The following is a 22799-nucleotide window of genomic DNA, read 5'->3' as shown; positions in this document are numbered from 1 at the left end:
AACACCAGTTCTAACCCACAAAATAGGTGAAGTTTTGAGCCATCATTCCTGGAAATGACTGACTACATAAAGAAAATGGCTTTATTCCTAACTTTTTACAACATTGACTATATTGCAGCATTTTCAAATACAGAAATCATATAAAAAACTATTATTTTTCAACTAAGAATAAACTAGTAATAGCCTCAGCAATCTTTTTTATTTTCAGGTCATCTTTTTATTGAAGTATTTTATGTTTCTTAACCAGCTGGGTACTCCACAACACAGTCGCTGATGTCATCCTTAACGTCATGAGGGTGCCGGTTCTCCACGTTGTAGCCCACAGACTGGATGGTCCCCAGGATTGCTTTAATGGTTCCGGAAGTTCTCTGGCTAAAGACCAGTGCCGCATCTGTTGGGCATTGTTGACAATCTCATCAAAAGTGATATTTCCACTATGTTTAATGTTTCTCTGCTTCTTTCTGCCTCTTGGAGGCTCGTTGAGAGCTTTAATGATCAGGGCAGAGGCAGAAGGCACCACCTTGATCTGAGCCTGTCTGTTCCGAATGGTCAGTGTCACCGTAATCCTCAGACTCTTCCGGTCACCAGTTGCCTTGGCGATGTCATACCTATTCTTTTGGAGACAGACCCAGGGGACCGATCTTGGGAGCAAGGGCAGACGTAGCACCGACTTCACCACTGTTGCACCTCAGATACACGACTTTGATCTCGTTGGGGTCGAACTTGGGCAGGATGGTGGAGGCAGCTGGTGTCAGATGAACCTGGAGTCTGGAAGACCAAAGAAAGTTGCACCTTAGCCTCCTCCTAGTCAAAAGCCAAATCTTTCCTTGTCTGTTGAGTGGATTTACATAAGCATATTGTCAGCTGAAATGGGTATCACTTCAAAAATTACAGGAACAGAACTCTAGATTGGCAAAGATTAATATTTTTTATCAGGGCCAAGTATGGCGAGGTAGCTCAGCTCAGATGATTGGCCAAATGAGGAAGCCTGTTGTCAGAGGGTGGAACTCTGAGAGCCCCAAATATAGGAAGCCACATCCTCTTGCAGGATTTTTCTGAATGGTCTAATATGACGCATAGGGTACTTTAAATTCCTTTGCCTTTAATTAAGCATGTTCTAAGAGCCAGCATGTGGTCTGTTTTGGAGAACACAGCTGCGAAGAATGTGTATTCTGATGCTGCAGGGTGGAACACTCTGTAAACATCTACTAAGTCCATTTGTTAACAGGTTCAGTTTTGATTTTTCTTTGTTGATTTTTTGTCTAATTGATCTATCAGTGATCAATTGATCTGAGCCTGTCTGTTCCGAATGGTCAGTGTCACCGTAATCCTCAGACTCTTCCGGTCACCAGTTGCCTTGGCAAACCCTGATCATTTGTTAACAGGTTCAGTTTTGATTTTTCTTTGTTGATTTTTTGTCTAATTGATCTATCAGTGACAGTGGGATATTTTATTTAATGCTTATTTGATCTTTCATGTCTGTTAATATTTGTTTTACGTAGTGTGGTGTGCCAGTATTTGATGCATATATTTATGATTTAATGTCTTCCTCTTGTAATTTTTGCTTAACAAGTATGTAGTGATCTTCTTTGTCTCTTTTGATCAGTCTTGGTCGAAGTTGGAAATGAATGGTAAGGTAAACCTCAAAATCTCCATAAACATATGGAAATTAAATAACACTCTCCTGAGCAACCAATAAGTCATGGATAAAATTAAAGAGGAAATTAAACAGTATGTACAATTAAATCATAATGCTGATACAACACACAGGAACTTATAGGACACTATGAAAGCAGTCATATGAGGCAAATTTATAGCACTAAACTCCCACATTAGGAAAACGGAAATAGGTCACATAAACAACCTAATGTTGAAACTCAAATTTCTAGGAAAAAGAATAAGTCAAGCCTACAGCTTGTGCAATGGAGGAGATTATAAAATTATTCTCTTTCCAGCTCTTGGAGAGAAAGAAACACACTGAGAAGGAAGAGAAGACATAGAAAAGAGGCCCACTGACAAGCCAGCTGCAACAGTAAACATAACCTAGCTCCTGATAAAGTTTAAATCCACAGTAACTGAGGGTAGCTATAGCAAAAAAAACCCTTCAATCCAGATCAATTTGCTGATTAGATTACTCAACTTTCCACACTAAAGACCTACAAGAAGAATAGCAGCCCCATTCCTAAGCATTAAAAAGTTATCTCAATCTGTATAGTTCTACAGGAGAAATCCAGTTTTCAACTCCCTCGTCAAGAAGCATATAAAGCAAGAGAATAAACAAAGACCTTTCCCATGGAAATACACAGTCACACAAACAGAATTCAGTTGCTACCAAATCTTGTAATATCCAACAGAAAATTAAGTAACCATGATCATTATATGTTAAGGCTCTAATGGATAAAGTAGACAGCATGCAATACCAGAAGGGTAATTTCAGGGGAGAGGTGAATATATTAAGAAAAAAGGAATCTAATGGAAAATTCTAAACTTAATCACAATAACAGGTAAAAATTGTCTTTCAAAATGGTTATTAGTAGAATCTTCAAGTTGAAATTGAAAATAGTGCACTTGAAAAGTCTATAGCAGTTAAAAATAAGAGTTCAGAAAGTTTAGAAGGAGAAAGGGCAGACGAAATATCTGTAGAAATGAATGTCTGTTGGGTTGTTTTCCTTGGCAAACCAGCTCCTCTAGAGCCATAATCTTTTGCTAAACTTCTCTCCAAGTAACCTAATTTTGTTTCCCAAGTGCTATTGTCCTTTACAGTGATGAGGAATATACAGGCTGGAGTTCAGTTCTAGTTCCGTTCTTATCTCTCCCTGTGTGAGTTTTTTTTTTACCGTGTACAACCAAGAACAGTGATTTCTAAGGGGATTCAAAGAAACTCTAGCACTAGAACATATTCTATAAAAATTATCAAGAATTATATATTTTAAAACATTATAATCATAAATTTAACACATCAAATTATAAAAGATTTAAATTCTACAATAAAAGAAACATACTTACCAATGCACTGAATGCATTACTTCTTAAATCTGTCTGACCATGTACTTCTTCTTCATACATATTATTTATGAAAATTCATGCAATTGATGTTAAAATGGGCTGGGGATATAGCTCAATGGCACAAGCACCTGCCTGGCAAGCACAAGGTCCTGAGTTCAACGCCTAGTACCAAAAAAAAAAAAAAAATGGTATTGGATATTAAAAAGCCCCCATTTCCAGTATTGATAAGGAGGGTTTGATTTGTCTCGTTCTTTTTGGGTATTGGGGGAGAAGGAAATTATTTTGTTCTCTTCAGGACTGATGAACAGCCTTCCTTTTTAAAACTGTTTCATGTATTCTTCAATTTGTCCACCATATTTTACTCACAGGTCTCTTTGTACATTAGACATTCAAGCCCATTTCTTCCCAAATACTTGGCACTTGTTCTTTCTGCTACAAATGCTTTTGTGTTGAATATTTGTTTGTCATTCTCTCATTTTAATCAGCTTTCTTGCAAACATCATCCACTCAGTAGGTCCTCATTAGCATCCCTTCTAAATTACCATCTCCTTCTAGTATCCTGTATCCCTTCATTCCTTTTTATTTTCTTCATATAATTTATTATAATTTTATATTTCACAATATTATTTTTCACATTTTGTTTCATATTTGACTCTAATAGAAGAGTGTAGACTACATTAAGGCTAATGATTATCTCACCTTAATCACCATCTCCTTGATTCCTAGAATGACAGGGACTCGATGAATATGTTTAGAAGAAAGGGAGATGAACACATCATTGTGGAGCACCTGCAAGAGCTCCGTATTTCTCCTTAGTCTGTTCCACACTGGCCTGTCTAACTCCTGCCATAGTGGATTGGTTCAGCCTTCTATCAGAGGTAACATACAAATTGTGTCTTTGAGTCTTGATTCCTAAAAGATCAGTAAGTATAGGTTAGAGATTCTCTGACTTTAACATCTATAATTTCATTTCTCTAATGCATTTTCTGTTAATTGATCATGCACTACTTTCTTCAAGTAATGCCTTTGGAGAAGGACCTTTTTCAGCATTGTGAGTAAAACATCCTATAAGACTGATTTGAATAATTTTGTATAGATTTCCCTATATTTCAGGACAGAAAAATTGTTATTTAAGAGATTATTCAGTACCTCTCAAAACATGGTTCCTGGTCATTCATTCTCAAATGCCTTGGATGGAGAAGCTGTATTAATTTTACTCTAGTATCTTGAAATAAAATGCAAATGAACTGCCAAGTTTCTATTAACTTTTCTTGTTTTTATAACTACGTCATGTAAAGTTTGACCTTATCATTTCAGCACAATGACATACATTAGACTACCAAAATGTTTTAATTTTTTTCAATTTTTTTATTATAGTACATATTTGCAGTGCATAATCACATTCTTCCTGGGGAGTCAGTTTCTGTACTAATCATCTCAGTTCTGCTATCTGTCCCCTTCTCCTTCCCTTTCTCTGCCCTCCCTTTATCTCTCAGTCGCTTTCCCATTTGCAAAGTATCTGTAGCACTATGTTCTATCACAGTGATACTTTAGTTCATCTGTTCCATGATTCTGGGCAGGATGCTCATGGTCTTGTTTGTCAACCAATGCAGAGTTAAAAATGGAAGCAAAGGGCTGGGGATTTAGCTCAGCGGCAAAAGCGCCTGCCTGGCAAGCGCAAGGTCGTGAGTTCGGTTCCTGGTACCGGAGAAAAACCAAAAAAAAAAAAATAAATAAATAAAAATGGAAGCAAAATTTTGCTGAACACTTCTATTTGTGAATAAAACTGTTTGTGAACTGAGATATTACTGTATCAGTATTTCATAGGTTTCTCATATAAGAGAAATCATGCAATATTTAAGCTTCTATGTACGATTTATTTCACTTAACAGTATCATCTCAAAGTGCATTTGTTTCTCTCCAAATGACTCAAATTTAGTAATACTCTATTGTGTATATTCTATTGGGTATAATAATATTATATGTGTAGATATCACATTTTTTATCTATTTTATCTGTTAATGGACAAAGGCTAAGCCCAAGATTTAGCTATTATTAATTGTGGTACTATAAACATGAAGATATATTGTCACTATAATATGGTGTCTTTAACTCTTTGGGGAAGATATATAGAAGGGGAATAGCTGGAAAAGATGAAATTTCTAGGTTTAGTTTTTTGAAGAATATTCATATAATGAATGTATAATGAATATATTCTGTAATGGTCATCTTAGCATACATTCCCACCAACAATATAGAAGGGTTCGTTTTCCTCCATAGCCTTCCTGCATTTGTTATTATTTAATTTCTTGGTATGAGTCATTCTCTCTGGAGTTAGATGGTTGTTTTCTTTGACAGTGTTGTTTTAATTTACAATTCCCTAATAGCCAGCAATATTGAACATTTTTTCATGTGTTTATTGGCCATTTGTACTTTTTACTTTAAAAGCATGCATAAATACATAGGAATTACTTCTAGGGATTGTGATTGAATAAGTATAGAGGTGGACTTAGGCATTTTAAGCCTAACACATTGATCCTAGTATGTACCAAGATTGTGGACCAATGGATGGTCTACGTTATGGCAAATGCAGTACTACGACTCAGGCAGCTGATGTCTGACAAGATCTGGATCAGAGCAGCCTGCAACTACTAGGAAAAGCTGAAATAAACAGGATAAGCTTTCAGCAAGACCAAGCAATTAAACATTAACTGACACAAATAGCGCTGATACACTAATCAAGTCCAGAACAGTCAGGGTTACAGTTGTCCAGGTCTCTGTGAGAAAAGTGGATTATCTAAGGCAGCAGAAAGCTGGCCCTAGGCTTTTTTTCTTAAAAGCTCTAAACATATAGTTTGTCTTTAGATTGTTAAATGGCTTGTACTCCTATATGGAAGCCTTGGTTTCTGGAACCATGATATCATCCCTTCCTCCTTTGCAAAGTCCTTCACAGCTGCCTTGACCTGGAATTTCCCATTCTGCTCACAACACTATCACTCAACAAGTACCCAAGGTGCTTTATCTGCTACAGCTACTTGTCCTGTAAATTCTTCTCTTTTCAGAGGTGAGAGGAGTGATGTGCTCAGCTTCCTGGAATCTTGGTCTTCAATTACTTCATAGTTATCTCATCTCCAAACTACCTTTACTACAACTAAATAATTTTAAGCTACCTGTGCAAATGAACTCTGGATAATTAAGAACTTATGAACATTTTTGACTTACAAGTTTGTGAAGATATAAACCCACTATAAATTGAAATGCATCTGTATGTGTACAGATACCACAGATAGATGATGGATAGATGATAGATAGATGGATAGATAGGTACATACATACATACATGATAAATATACCCACACTCCATACTGTGAGGAAGTACAACAAAAGCTTTCAATGAATTTAGGTGAGAATTTGAAGCATTCTGAAATTAAGTCTTTCCAACACACAAAATTCCAGTTTTAGAATGATAAGAAATAGGGCTTGGGATTTAGCTCAGTGGCACAGTGCCAGCCTGGCAAGTGCATGGTCATGAGTTCGATTCCTGGTCCTGGAAAACAACAACAACAAAAAAAAAATGATAAGAGACTGCACAGTATAATTTAAGCATTTTGAGCTGCTCAGCTGTGTGACTCAGAGCCAATTATATTTTTCAATCGTGATTACCCCATATATAAAATCAGAGGTTTTGGATAACAAGGACATTAGTTACTAACAGTATAAAACACTAACTTATCTTTTGCTCTAGTAACTCATATTTAATTATGAATATCCAGCACCTCAGTTAGGGGATATAGCTGATCATGTGAGAGAGATGATTAAGAAAGAGAAAAATTGTAAGTTGCTGTGGACAATATATTGGCTTTCTTTTACTCTTTCTGTCCATGAAAACAAATAGCAGAATTGATTTGAAATGACTTCTCTGCTGTTCAGTGGCTTTTCTGAAGTCCATGTCTCTGTGAGCATAAGTGGTGTGGGTTCATGCTTTACTGGGGTTACTCGGCCACATGCTAAAATCGCTCTGCTCCATAATTGCCACAAATAACTGGCAGTTTCATTTCTACTTCTCATTTTTCTGGGAGAATTATGTCAAAATGATACAAGAAAGGTAAGAGGAAAGTTTCTACGTCTAGCTCATCTCGACTCTGTATATTTCAATCCGTACAAATAAAGAGCACTTGAAAGCAGTGAACTGGCTTGTAAGTGAAACATGAAATTGTCTCCCATATTTCAGTGGTTTAATGGTTCCCAGCCTATCGTCTTTTAATTGAGCCCCAAATTAACCTGGATGGAGCATATGATGTAGGCTCGTGTTGCTATGGTAAATCTGAAGAAGAATATGCTACTTGAAACACTACCATGTGACTTTTCTCAGACTGTCAGTTCATATAACAAAGTAGTTGGAAATATCCTTAAAAATTGTCACATGTATTCATTTTAGAGGAAAGGCCCAAATGAATAGTTATAGAACCAATTGTATTAAAATAATTAATTACTTCTAAAAATGATTCTTTTTCAAAGACACAAATGAAATGTTTGGCACTTGGGTGTAAAATTAAATTTCAAATAGCCTTACATTTAAAACAAATCTTAAATATTAAATTTTCCTTAGGCTCAGTAATTTTTCTCAATCCAGACTGTTAGGCTACAAAAGTGCATGTGATTTAGCTTTCATAGCATTTGTCAAGGTAAGTGAAACTGAACACAAAAGTCAGTTAATACGAACTATTATAAGACACAAGCAGCAACTCTGAGGTCAGAATAGCTCTTAATTACTTTGCAGTTTACTCTTCTGCACGTAGTCAGCTAAAAACCCTATAAGCAAGAAAATTAAACTCCCTTCCTTGGACTTAATCTTTCTTAAAGCATCCTAACAATGTGGTGTCACAGTTGGGATTTTTGGACAGTCTTCCTGGATGTATGAAGTTTATCTCCTGGGCTGCGATCAACAGCTTTGCACCTGCATTTAACTTTCTAAACCTGCACAGTCACTTTCTATCTATAATGAATGGAAGAAGCTATCACTTTGGAAAGCCACAGCATGGAGAATATTGGCAACCGAAGCTCTCTGTGCAATTTGAATTACAAAGCGCACAGCACTTTTGAAGGAAAGTTTATTTACTTTTATGTTTCCTAAGAACAGTTTTCTTTTAAATCCGTTCTATGCCTCTTGTTCTTTATTATATTAATTAATTAATTTTTTATTTATCTCTTTGCATAGTCTATGTTTACATGAGTACAATAAAACCCTCTGTTTGAAAAATAAGAATTAATTTGAAGGCAGCCTTTTGCTAAGAGGATTTTTGCTGATGGCCAGTGGCAGAGCAGAGCAGAAGTGTTGGGTTAAACTGACAGAAACGACTTGCTGTGTAACTCTTACACACCCGAGGCTCACTTCTGGTTTCCTTTTCTTAAATGTTATGATTTCTGACTCTCTGCAGACATATAACTCACGATCAAACATAGAGACCTAAGTCAAGAGCATAAAGTCCTGATCAGACTACAAAATCCTGTCTGAACAAGAGCAGTCAGGTAGGGCGAGCCAGCGGAAACTGCATGATAATTGATGAGCTCCTATTTTTGTCGTGTACCAACCACAAAGCTTGAGCCAAGTCTTAGTACAGTTTTGGGGTCTCCTGCCAACTAGCAGATTAGAAAGAAGTGATTGCACCGTTATTCTGAAGCTCAAGTGTGATTATAACACATTGCTGACAAGTTACTTAATTCTTAGTGCTTGCCTATGCGCTTATAAATCTGTATATCAATTAATTCTTAGAGCAACATATGAGATAGATAATATCATCTTATCTTCACTTTACAGACAAGACAACTGAGCACAGAGACCTTAAGAAACTAGATCAATATTACTTAGCAAACAAGAAGCCAAGTGGAATTTAAACTTAATTCAACCTCACTCCTTCAGCCCTAGCCTGTCCAGGTCGCCTCTCAGAAATGTATATAAACACACCTGGACCCAAATCAATATCATATTTAGCTTTATTTTTTCACTTTATAATGCTTATATTTGTTATCATAGTTTCTCCTGGGAACTTTGAGATTTTATAAAAATTACCATTGCCCTCAATATCCTCTACTTAGCTCAATTCTAATTCCCCTGATGTCCCATATTAAGGTTCTTTCATGCTGCCCCAGAGTGGAAAAGCAGTCAAGAAAGAGCTTGTCAACTAATTCCCATTAAATTTTAAGTGAGAATACTTTCAGGAAAATTTACAATTTGAGACAACATAAGGATAGGAAAATGATCAGCCCAAGGGAAATAATCACTAATGCAATTTCAACGGTCCTGGCCTAAAGAAAAACATTTGAATTCCTGATGAAGAGATTAGGAGCTTCCAAACAGCCCTAAAAACAATATTTTTCTCTTAATTTTTTATGTTATCAGATACTGACAAATTATTAAGTACAAAGTGTGGTTATGCAATATCTTTTACATTTGGAAAGAAAATTAATTGAACTCACAGATGAGAGCAGCATGTTGATTACCTCAGGCTGGGGCAGAGAGAATAAAGAGAGGTTGGTTAAAAATGCAATGTTTCAGTTAGCAGGAATAAAGAGTAAATATCTGAGGTGATAGAAACCAGAGGGTTTTAAGTGATCATCCAATTTGCTTTAGGGAGGCCATAAGGTAGCAGTATTACACACAGCTAAATTGGATAAAAGTTCACAGGCAGTCAGAGAGGGATCGGCCCCTTGAGGGAGTCAGTGCAAAAGACAAGACACATCAAGACCGTGGCTGGAGGTCAATCTGAAGCAAGCTATACTTTAAGACAGAGACATGACAGGCCTGCAGACCTCTCCAGAGATAAGCAGCAGCTTGAGATCCTATTGTAATTAGCACCCCCTGGCCCAGTGAGCTCACAAAGGCATCAGAAGCATAGGTGAGTGACCAGAACACTGTGACCCATACTGCTGTACATTTCTAGGAATGCCTTTGTTCTCTCTACATGAAAAGTTACTGGTAAGCTAAAGTTATGAACACCATATACCTTTGCTATATGCTTCGCTTCTCTGTTGGGCCAATATTAGTTAAGTAACTGTACTTCTAACCCAGTAGGTTGATTGTAGTTTGAGCCATAGTTACACAGGTTTCTGTTTGTGCTGTATCAAATGCCCTGACAGAGTCCTAGAAGCCCCCCACTCTAGACCCCTCTCAAAAATTTGGGAGCTATTATTATTTCCAATAAAATTCTTCCAACCTCGGCTTTTGGTTCATGACTTCAAACCCTCATGTAGGACCACATGCTTGGTACCTAAGGTAACCGCTGAGTAAAGTGAACTCTAGTCCCTGGTCCTTTGGGCCAGTATGTGGTTACTTTCTGGATGAAGCAATGCTCTGGTCTGTATGTAAAATAGGAAGTAAAAATCAGACACAAACTTATATCATTTTTAAAATGATTTTTCCCTCTCCTCTCTGATACAGATATCTCAAGTAACATAAAACATTTTCTTCTGTAAAAGCTCATCACTTTCTTTTTTTAGTTTCATCTTGTATATGTTTCAGATACACAGTAATCACATTCATGCTGAGGAACAGGTACCTATCTATATCTTGTATTAATAACTTTTATTTCTTCTTCCCTGCCCTGCCATTCCTAGATCTCCTTCCCATCTCCACAAAGCCTACAAGCTTTCAATCTTCCTTCTATAGAGAGGAAGTCTGAGAATTTATGTAATGGGTGGAAGCACTGCCCTTGTATTACTGTTTCTGCATCCCAGTTAGGTGTAGAGGGATGTGGTATTAAGCAGCCACTGATACATAGAGAACCATCTTAAAGGCTGGGTTATACTTTCTTTCAACCTCTTTTTGTTTTAGCTTATTATTCTTCTTCCCTTCTCATTCAAGAATCTTGAATTATTAACCCTCAAGTTTCACTGTGTCACTGTGCACTCCTCTTAGTGCTCTACAGTTTAACATCTACAAATGCCATGCCAAGCAGCCATGACCCCCTGTTGATGCAGCTGATGGAAATTTACTGATCTTGCCATAGTCAAGCTTAAAAACCTTATGGAGTATTTGGAGGCATTTGTGATGACCACCCTGTTTGCAGCCCTAAGGTGCTGTTGTTCTTGGGTTTGCGGTAACTCTTTTTTCTTGATTCTTACTCTGGTTTTAACGTCATTAAATCTCCCATCTTTCTATTCCAAACCTTAGTGTGTTGCATAAAGCTGGCTTGGCACTGTGGGAGACCAGAATATGCTTCCCCTACCTATACCCCAGTGTTGTGGTTTGTGTCTGGGTGTTCCCCCAAAGCCTCATGCGGTCATGGGGCAGGCTTTTAGAGTTTGATTGATTATGGGTGTGAGAGCTACACCCACCCTGGGGTGGATAGTTTGTATATGTAAGAAAGAGGAAGAGGGTGCTTCTGGCCATTTCCTCCCTTGTGTGTTTTTGTTGCTTTGCTGTGTTCTGCCGCTATGAGCTGTAGCCTTCTGCCATGTGCCACTCTGCCTTGTAATCTGCCAAGTATGGACTGAAACCTCCACAAACTGTAAGCAAAATAAACCTTTCCTTCCTTAATTTTGGGGTTCAGGTATTTTGTCCCAGCAATGAGAGAAAAGTAACCAAGACACTCAGTGATGCAGCAATGATTTGAGCTGAAAGTAATTGAAGGGCATATTCCTGATGGTCTCACTCTTTCTGTGAGTCCCTGTCTCCTTCAGTAGCACCATTCACTAGTGACAAAGACAGTAGCACATGAAGCTTGGGAGGAAACTAGGAGCCCAACTATCACAATGCTGTAGTTGATGTTCCTTAAATGTGTTAGACTCCACTTACTTACAGTGGAACAGGTATAATCTTCAGAAACTGTGCTTCAAAAGTCTGAGACTTCATTGACTTGACAGTTCATGTTTGAAAGTATATTCTATTATGTATAGTTAGAAAATACAGAATAAAATTTTGATTGTCCAAGGTAATCTTTCTGAAAGAATTATTTGATGACTACTTGAAAACTCAACCTAGGAATTTATTTAAAATTCAAATTTCTGGCTACATATACAATCTACATAATGTAGGCCACTAATAACTAAAGGTTTATAATATGAAGAGAGGAAAACGGGCCAACAGCACAGAGCTGATCTGAAGCTATTCCATTCATATGATGCAGGGGAGTGCAGGATTTAGTAGTGAAATAACTACCAAATTTTGCTATGCTTTTTCACAGAATTTCAGCAAGTATACCACTTTCCTGAAAAATATAACAAAAAGATATATATATGTAAAACAAAAAGATAGATATATATAACAAAAAGATATACATGTATAGATATATACATATATACATATATATATGTATATAAATGTTACTAGTAAAAGAATGTTTGTATTTCAGAAAAGACTTGCTGGAGTTCACATACAATACCCGCAAATATGTCACCTTTGCATTTGAGAAAAAGGCAGAAGCATGAAGGTCATTTTCACCTTCTCAGGCCTGCTCTCTTCTGATTTCCTTCATGTGATAGGTCTCCTGCCGTACACTCAGATGGCCAAAATGTCACATAAGGAATCCAAGAAAATTTGCTAATGTCCCCTCAGTTTATTATCATTAAAACATACCCTTTTGTCCTTCAATAATATTTCTGCATGTCAGTCCATTAAAATACTATGTGGGTCTTTTTATTTGTAACAGTTCTTTTGTCACATAAAACTTACATTAAATAAATTAGTGTGCTTCTTTCTTTTAATTTGTCTTTTGTAATAGCCATGTCAATCATGAACCCTGCACTAAGTGAGGAAATATTACCTTTTCTCCCTGATGGGTTCAATGACTGGACAAAATGAATTATTTGAGCTAAACTGTTGTTTCATGGTATTTTTATACATGTTCATATTTGTCATTTAGAATACAATTTGTGAAATTCAGGTAAGTTACATCCATGTGCAAATGCACTGTCACTAATAAACAACTTGGTTTATTTGCTAGAAAAACACATCAGACAAATTTTGTTTTATAAAAGTACATAACATGCTTAACATCAACATTTTATGCATGTGACTTTATTCATTTTATATATTTGTGAAATACAGTGGTAATAGCATTAACTGTTACTAAACAAATCTTAAATGGTACAAAAATGCATATTTGTAAGTCTGTCTATATAATGTGCAAAATTTTAGACTTTTTTTAGTTCACTGAATTTGAGAATTTTACTATTTTTGCTATGGACTAGAAAGATATAAAGTACCTTAGGGAGAAACTGTAAAAGAAAATATTACTCCTTGTAAAATGTGAACACTTCTGTGGCCACTCAGGTGTAAGAAATACATTTCTTGTGGGCTAGTCTTTCCCACAGGGAGGTGCACCATGGAAACGGCAGAGGAGAGCTGGGAGCAAGTGGCAATAACAGTGGTGGCTATTTAATTATTTTATGGGAGTGCTGAAAAGCGATCGACTCCCCGCTTTAGAAAAAGAGGGCACACTTTAAAAAGGGCTAGGTCCTCCCATTGCACTTACTCCTTTCCTCTGTTAAATACTCAAAATAAATAGAAGACCATAAATGAGAATTGTGTGCATGTGTGTTTGTTACCGTTGTTTGGACACAATGAAGCTATTAAACTTTTTGCATTAAACATCCAGGCTTGCAAGTTTCTAAGATTGTGACTTTGTTCTTGTTGTCACTGAGAACTACAATAGGAAGGACTATTTGTCAAATGTTCACAATAGCTCAGATATGGTTGTCTGCACATTATACTTACACCTAAAATGGTGCTTCACTTTACAACAAACTTGAAAGATATATTCTGATTATCATCCTCAAATGAGGAAATCAAAATTTAGTAAATTTTTATCACTAGCATCAACCCTTTAAGCTAATAAGCCATAACTCAGATACATGATTTATATTTGTCAGAATCTAATACCCATGCTATTTAAAATGATTAACAAAAATCTAGTTTTCAGGGCTTTGCAACATTGAATTCTACATCAATGATGTTTATGTCTGTCAAGGTTAAAGAGTGGCTCAAAGATGAATTCCAGTCTTCTACAAGATAAGACTGAGGAAAGAAGACTACATGGACATTACATAAAGAGTAGCAGGCTATGGGATAATTTAGTTTCTGACCCTCTCACAACCACTCTTGTTTTAAAAGAACAGGGAATGAGTCTTAACATTCTCTTTAGGATCCACATAATAGAATTTTAGAGTATGAGTTTTTGAGATGGAATCTTGCTGTATTTTCTTCCCTTACCTCTCATTTTACTAGGCTTTTAATTTTGTCATTGTTTTATGTGATTTTAAATGTTTCATATGTACATTGATTTATACTATTTAAACTACACTGCTGAACACCAGGAATGGTAGTTTCAACCATCAATCTCTACCCACACAATAATATAACACTTAATTAGCTTTATCACAGATGTTCTAAGGACAAATCAGCACAGTTCATTAAAATCCTCTAAAATTAAGACAAGGGACTAATGAATCCTTTTAAATTCTAAGTTTCATTACTAAGACCGACTCGTAAGATATAGTCAGCAGGAAGTGTTCATAAGACGAAGTGAAAATTTGATAGGATAACTACATCCTCCAACTGAGGTACAAGGACAGCAACAAGCCCTTTTTTTTAGCAAGTTGATTAATAAAATGTTTCTAAAGAGAACATTTTATTAACTTTCTAATAACAAAACCTATATTAAATAAATTAGTATGTTTTAAACCTTTGTACCCAGTGCAGATATAAAATTTAAAAATTTTAACAACCACTGAGAAGGTAGGAGAAAGTAAGAATTAAACAAAAAAGACCAAAATTGCAGAACCACAGATGATTCTAATATTATATAACAAGGCATTTAAAATAACTAAAATAAATGCACTAAATGTGTTAGTGTGGAAGAAAGAAAATAAATGAATAATGAAAAATTGTAATGCAGAAATGGAATTGGAGGGAAGAATCTGATACTCTGGAGTAATAAATATTAAAATGATGTTCAATAAATAAATATATATTAAGAACTATTAGATGGATTTTACAACAGACTGATCATAACACAAGGCAATGTTAACAAACTATAAGCCAAACCAGTAGGAAATATCTAAGCTGATTACTGAGGAAACAACAAAAGAATGGAAACAAAGGATAAATTGCAGAGAATTAATGTCTAAATATTTGACCATGTGCAGTGGGAATTCTAAGAATGCAGAATGAAAAGGATGGAGGGGGAGCAGTGTTTGTAGAGATAAAGGCCTTAAAACTAATGAAATAAATGTTTGTGCAGCTCAGCAAATCCCAAGCAAAACGGATGTAAATAAATACATACACAGGTGCATCATAATCAGACTACTAGAATTTAAACATAGTGACAAAAATCTTAACAATATTAACTGGGGATAGAGATTTCACACTAAAAGGAGCAGCAATGATGAGATGAACGCTGACTTTTAGGAAGTTATTTAAGGCAGAAAGGAATGAAATGATTTCTCTAAATGCTAGGAAAATAATAGAGTCAAACTGGTAAACTACATTTTACTGAAACATCAATCAAAAATGAAAGCAAGTTATATTTTCTAAAAATTAAAACTTCAACAAGTTCAAGTTTACCTACCATTTGACCTGAATTGTCAAGAAACCCTATTGATCCTATGTCATGCTGATGGAACAGAATCCTAGATGGAAACACAGAACTGCAGCAGTGCATGAAGAGCAGGAGATAGGAGACATATTCAGGTAGCTCTAATGGATATTGACCAGAAATGAGCCTGGTATACTGCAATTTCTGACATTGTTTGGCAGTCAGTACAAGTACTAATTTAAGGTAGACTAGAAGTCAAAGATGCATATTGTAGAGGGCAACTGCGATTATAAAATGAGAAAACTTTAAAAGAAATAGAGGGATAAAATGAAATGCTAAAAAGGTGATTAATTCAAGAAGGAAAAGCAAAAGAAGAAACCAACAATTAGTACAAATAGAAAACTAGAAACATTTTCTATCTAATCCAACTGTACCAGCAATGGCATTAACTATAACTAGTCAAAATATTCTGGTTGAAAGAAAAAGCATATAAGACCAAATAAAAAAAGCCACTTGTCAAAGACATTATATATTCATATAACTATGTAGTCATACTTACATAAGTTAAAATTAAATTATAGAAAAACATATTCTATATAGTTATTAACCAAGAAACATCAGTACTAGGATGTAATAGTACATATGTGTATTAAAATTATTATATCATTATATATTATTGGAATGGATTTTAAAACATGTTTTAAAGTTCTGATGCTTTTTCTTAAAAAGTAAGAGTCTAAAGCATTGCATTGAATGTGCATTGGACTTAGTGACTTGAATCTCAAAAACAGGATAAGTAGAAGCAACAATGTATAAGGAAAGTCTCTAGGTAAAAAAGACGGCCTCTTTCTTAGTCTTTTTCCTGGCATTTTGCTGATCATGAGGGAAGCCAAACACCATGTGCTAAGGACAAATATCCTCGTGGAGAGACTAACATGGCGAGGTAGCAGCAAGAAACTGAGTTCTCTACCTCTGCATTTTGGAAGTGGATGCTTCAGCCTATATTAAGCCGTCAGATGTCTGCAGCCTGTTCCAAAATTCTGACACAGCCAGATAAGAGATATGTGCAGAGACTGCCCATCTGAGCTATTCTGAACTGAAGCACAGAAATTGCAAGATATGTAAATTAAACTATTAAACTTGTGAGTAAATATTTACACAGAAATAAAAACTAATATATCTGAAAAACAGTTCGGGGTATTATAACTGTTATTCTGTCAGTTGTTGTCTATATCCAGTAAAATTTTATTATCTCTTTAAAGTAATATATAAGAATTCACAACAGTTGTTGAAAATATTTTTCTCCCCTTGGACATAAAATTTTGATGCCATTCATTGTGTTTTTGTTTTATTATAGCACATCTATTTCTCCCAAACTCTAGGATGTACCTAAATCTTTCCTTTCCTTTTCCCACATCCTCCTAAGTAGACACATCTGTGCTCTCACATGTAATGTATTTAATTTTCTGAAAATTAAATTCTCTAGTAAATCAAGTGTTATTTAAAAGAGTCAGATTCTTTGATTCTGCAAGTTATCAGTTTCTTTTTCTGCAGATAATTATGGAGAAAATAATTACCAATTACTGACAATAAGCACACTGTCCTCTGTTGAAAAAGGATGAATAGATACTGTGTATGTTTCTATGTCCATGAACTTGAGTTACTCATGTGCAATTATGTGTGGGAATGGAGTAGTGTTCATGATTTGTATTTACATCATCATATAGATATATATTTATTAATAAAGTCATTACTTTAAAACAAAAAAAACAAAATACTAATATAATCATTGAGCTATGTGATGAATACTTCTGCATGACATAGAGATGTATATGAATGCCAAAAACTTTATATATCAATGAATAATCAAAATTGGATGAAAATATAGTCCAGAAATTGATAAAAAGAAGAAGAAAAATGAGTAACAGTCAATGAAAATATTAAGTAGAAATATTTAAAATGTTATTAAAACTAGTGGGTACACTTTTTGACCTAAAATTTTGTAAACTTGTAAAATGATCATATTCTGGGTTGCTATAAGGTTGAGAAAATACTTATTCATAAAATCATTCTATTAAAAAGCATTTTGTATATTACTTTAAATTAATATGCCTCTGTTTAATAAGTTCTCTTGTAGGAATATAAATAATGTAAGGAGCTAATTTTACAAAAATGAATATACAAAAGCAATCTCATGGTATAACTTATAAAGACAACAATACAGAGCAATTTAAATGTCTAAAAGGAATGCATATGTAAAATAAGTTGTGATATTCCATACTATTGACTTATACATAACTATTATAAATGGTAGAGGAAATGCATCTAACTCAGAAAAATAGAATTTTCTTGATAATATTTTTCTTTTGTATATTTTCAGTTAATGTAGAGACTCTCAGAAAGGTTCTAGGATGGTTTAATGCAAATGCTCTTTTTAAAGATACCACCAGAGATTGTAGAACACAAAGCTTGGGCCAGTGGTGTGCTTTTTCAGCACAGGAATTTAGTGTAATAGCAAACATTCTGGAAATTCATCCTTGGTGGAAATGTCTAGTTCAAACTGTGAAGAATCAGTGCTCATTTGCTATTCCTGAGGGAAAAGGAAAACACAATAGACAAAAAAACTACAGACCTTATTATCAACCATTGTTCAAATTCTATTTTTGCTATTTGCTGCTGTAATGGTTGATACACTGTAAGTAAGTATCTCAGCAGTTCTACATCCTAGGGTGTAGAGGACACGCCTTTACCACTCTAGGATGTTGTTCATTGTGTCAATTTGGGAAGTTTAGCTGTTTAACTCAGGAGGGGGCCAGGGTCCTCACTTTGTAAGGATCCTGCACCTGTCCAAGAGGAGGGCACAGAGATAGTGTGAGTGCTACACCCACCCAAGGGTAGATAGCCTGCATGCAATATAAGGGGTGAAAAAAGGCTTGTTTGCACCTTTTATTTTTGCTCTTGATGCTTTTGCTGTCTTCTGCTGCCATGAAGTGCTGCTCCTGTGCCATGCCACCCTGCCTTGGAGCCAGTTGATTGCAAACTGAAACCTCCACACACTATGAGCTAAATAAACCTCTCTTTTGTTAATTTGGGGAGTCAGGTGTTTTGTCTCAGCAATGGGAGAAAAGTAACTAAGACAACTGCTTTTGTGACATTGGCCAAACCTTTTAATATCACTGTTGCTATTTCCTTTGGCTGTAAAACTGATAATGTTTTCTCAAAATTTTGGGAAAAATAAATTTAGTGTGATGTTCTAACGACCAGGCACCAATGATAAACCATGACTAACTGTTACTCATCATGGATAAATTTTAAACAAAGCTTAACATTCCTCCAGATTAACATTGCTCAATAAATTTTCCCGATTGTCAGATATACCTAAAGTAATAATTGCCTACTGACAGCCTCTCTGTAATGGATACTCATAGGTTTACACCAATTCTGTTCAACTATGGACTTCCTTAAAAGAAACTTCTTGTGTACAAAAAACTTCTTGTGTACAAATTCACTTTTAGTTTTTCTGTATTTGTATTAAGAAGATAATAAAAATTTAGTGTATTATTTGAAGAGCGTGTCATATATTTTAGGATAAAAAGTGGTAATTTTTAGTGATAAAATTATTTTCCTTCCAAAATGCTATCACTAAGGGCTAATTATAAAGTTGTTTTTAGTAACAAATACAAAAGCATAGGAAGTTTGAAGGAAATTATATTCATACTATGATTTTGTTCTCTTTCCTTCTTTAGAAAGTGATTTCGAAGTAGCAGTAAATCTTTAGAGAACTAAAGTTAGGTGATTTCTATTTCTGTTAAACTAAATGTTATGGAATTATTTTCAGGTAGCCAAGCCATTTTCAGTCACACAGAACAGTACTTCCCACCAGAAGGATTTTGTAAATGAGCACCTTGCAGATGTGTGTAAACTCAATCAGCAGTTTATTATAACATCAAATACCTCAAAGTGCCCAAGAAAAAAAATAGGCACCACGGTAATTACACTAATGAGCATCAGCTTGCTAAGTCCAAACTTATCTTCTCTAAAGTCAATCTCCTTATTACTGTTTTTAGTAAGAGTAAGTGAAAGACGGTGTTATGGTCTTTGTCCGCATGTCCCCCCAAATCCTCATGCAGTCGTGGAGGGGCTTCTAGGATTTGTGATTGATCCTTGATCCAGTGCTGGCATTGTGGGTGTGAGTGCTACACTCACCCTGGGGCAGGTAGTTCGCATACAATGTAAGGGAAAAGAGGCTGCTTGCTGCCACTCCTTCCTTTTCCTCTGGCTGTTCTGCTGTCTTCTGCCGCCATAAACTGTTGCCTTCTGCCATGTGCCACCCTGCCTCAGAGCCAGCCAAGTATGGGCTGAAACCTCCACAGACCCATAGTACATAGAGCTAAATAAATGTTTCCTTCCTTAATTTTGGGCATCAGGTATTTTGTCCCAGCAACAAGAGAAAAGTAATCAAGACAGATGGACTTTCTTTCCTTTCTTCCTCTTTCCTTTCAGTGGTCAGTAATTCTAATTGCCACTGCCTTGTAAGAAGTCACATGTTGTTGTCATCTAAAATAGAAAATGTTTATTTCTATATTCACATTTTCTACATCCCATCTTCCTAGTGACAAAACCCATGAAAAACAAAATAGTTCTGATTCAGGATGTGAATATAATTCTTTACCAACTTTACTCATTTTTGTGTATTTAATTTTTCCTGTATTAATTAAAATTTGTATCTACCTTGAACTGGTCAGTTGGGTTTTGTTTTCTGTTTATTTTTCATAAAGATTAGGAGGGAGGAGAAATCTACATGTGTACAAATTTTTTAAATTATTATTTTTATGATTATTCCCTAGATTATTAGGTGAGTGAAACTAACATTCTTTTCTTGGTCTGTGTTTTGCAGCATTTTCATGAGTTCTCTTACTGATTGTCTGATAACTTTTGTTGAATTAAGACTTCTCCCCGTTGATTTCTCAGTCAACAAGATAAATACAGGTATGCCACTGCCTGTGCTGAAAATGAGAAATTCATTATTTAGAAATTGAAAAAAATTTAAAAACTGGTTAAGACATGTTTTTCCTTTGTAGCACAGGTTTCATTCCTTACAAAGTTAACTAAAAGCACACAGAAAAAGTAAACCATAACATTACATTTTCTGAAAAAACTGAAAGAATTGTGAGTTTCTACTTGATTTTTAGTACACTTACTTTTAATCCTCAATTACCTTGTAAAATAAAAGTCAGGGGTCCCAATATCCTTTTTAAGATCACAACATTCCCATAGATCATACCTATCAAATATTCCATCAAGTCTGGAAAAAGCCACGTGCCAATGACCAAATTTTTCACATATGGGCTTTCGAAGGACCTTCAGCATCCAAACTGTAGAACGCTGATGCGACTCCATACTGATGTCACATAGAAAAGTCACAGAACAACTATTTTGCTTATTTAAAGATATATTAAACTTGTAAGAACTAAGATGTGTTAGGTACATGTGCCAACTGCACTCAATAAATGTGACCATTATGTACTGCAAAATGTACTAATAAAAAAGAATAGAAATAATTTTTTTAAAAATATATATTAAATTTGTAAAATGTCTAGAACTAGTAAGGTTTACATTATACTAAGTCTTGCTTGTATCAAGAACTGACAAGTTGGGAGTTCTTATCTAATAATGAATAGCTTGTAACTCTTTAAGTTTCCCAGGAGACAAAAGTCATGCTTTTCTGCTTATAGTTTTAAAGAATTTTATCCACTTAATAAAAGTAGAAACACATGTTAAATAATAGCAATAACAAGAAAAAAATAAATATGCAGAGAATAAACACAGTAAAAGACATGATTGAGAATTTTTAAGACAAAATTATAAATTTTTATTAGTATTTTAATATAAAAACATTACAATTTCTTAGACTTTTGATAATATAATGAATTACAATTACACGATCACACAAATTACATCATAGTAGGATAAACATAAAGAACTAAAGCAAAAAGGAATGACACATTTCTCAGGTTGCTCCTTTAGCATATGTAATTCCACATAAAATTTTATATAACAAGGTGGCAGTAGAACTATTCCAAACTTTAAACTTTTATTAGAGAAGAAATAAAAATTAGTGTATTTTGACCAAGATTTACTAGTTGATGTAAACGTATTCTGAAAAATATTATATAGTAGTTATAAGCTCAATTCTAGACATGGCTTTTCCAGGTAGAACTAAAGTATACCTTCACAAATTGACACTTTGCATCTGTACACTTATGTAACATTTCTTTTTGTCAACCATAGCCTGTAATGTTCCCCAAAGGGAGGAAATATTCCCACTAGAGGTGCCTGAAAGTTATATGCAGCTACTATAGATATCTGGGTCATGTCAATCTTTAAAAGTTTAACCATCCACATGGACCTGTGGTGACTTATGTTTCTATTCTGTTTTTCCCTAATGCCTAATAATGTACAAGTTTAATTGTGCTTACTAGCCATTTATGCATTTTCATTGGTGGAGGGGCTATTAAAATGTTTTCTCCTTTTTAATTGAGTTGGTTATGTTTTTATAATGTAGTTACATTATACTACAGTGTGCAGCATTTTGTCAGATATTTTCTGTGCAACACTTAGGGTTATTCTCCTGTTTCCTTAAAAGTATTTAATTAGGATCAAATATTTTCAAGTTTGACAAAATCCAACTCATCCATATTCTTTTATGATTTGTTCTGTTTGTGTGCTGATGAAAAACTGCTTGCCAAACCAAGGACACAATATTTTCTTTAAAAATTGTTTTGCTTTAGTTCATAGATTTCATCTATAATACGTCGTTTCAATTTTACATAGTATAAAATATGAGTTAAAATAATTTTTTTCTATGACTACCTTAATGCTTCTACATCATTTTTTTTCCTAGCAAAAAGGAGGGAAAATGAATTCTGTTGAATAGGACAGTCTGTTCTTAAAGAAAGTCCTCTCAAGAGAAACTGCCCAGAGCCTACCTGCAAGGCTTTATTAGTCTCCTGACCTGGGAAAAGGTAATACCTAACACCACCCCACTAGAGTCATTCTGGGCCACCTAAAGAAGAGGCAGAACAAGCTGAGAGGCACTCGTGAAGTTTGCAGTCCAGAGGCACAGGTCCACTAAGTCGACAGCTCAATCATAGGATGAGAGAACATGTCACAGCCTGACACAAAGCTACTGGAATCAAGACAGAGTAGCCTAGTTATAAGGACAAAGGAACAGGATACAGAGTTCAAAAGCAGACATGT

General features: G+C 35.1%; 1 pseudogene; it reads right to left on the bottom strand.

Annotated features, from left to right (window-relative positions):
• Positions 1–239: 239 nt before the first annotated feature.
• On the bottom strand, positions 240–20939 carry LOC102026267 (annotated as a pseudogene).
• Positions 20940–22799: the final 1860 nt, after the last annotated feature.

The sequence above is a fragment of the Chinchilla lanigera genome, unplaced genomic scaffold (genome assembly GCF_000276665.1).
Source record: "Chinchilla lanigera isolate Chin_1 unplaced genomic scaffold, ChiLan1.0 scaffold00151, whole genome shotgun sequence".
Lineage (NCBI taxonomy): Eukaryota > Metazoa > Chordata > Mammalia > Rodentia > Chinchillidae > Chinchilla > Chinchilla lanigera.
Note: the sequence above shows the minus strand (reverse complement) of the source record. Positions and strands in the feature narration are given on the sequence as shown.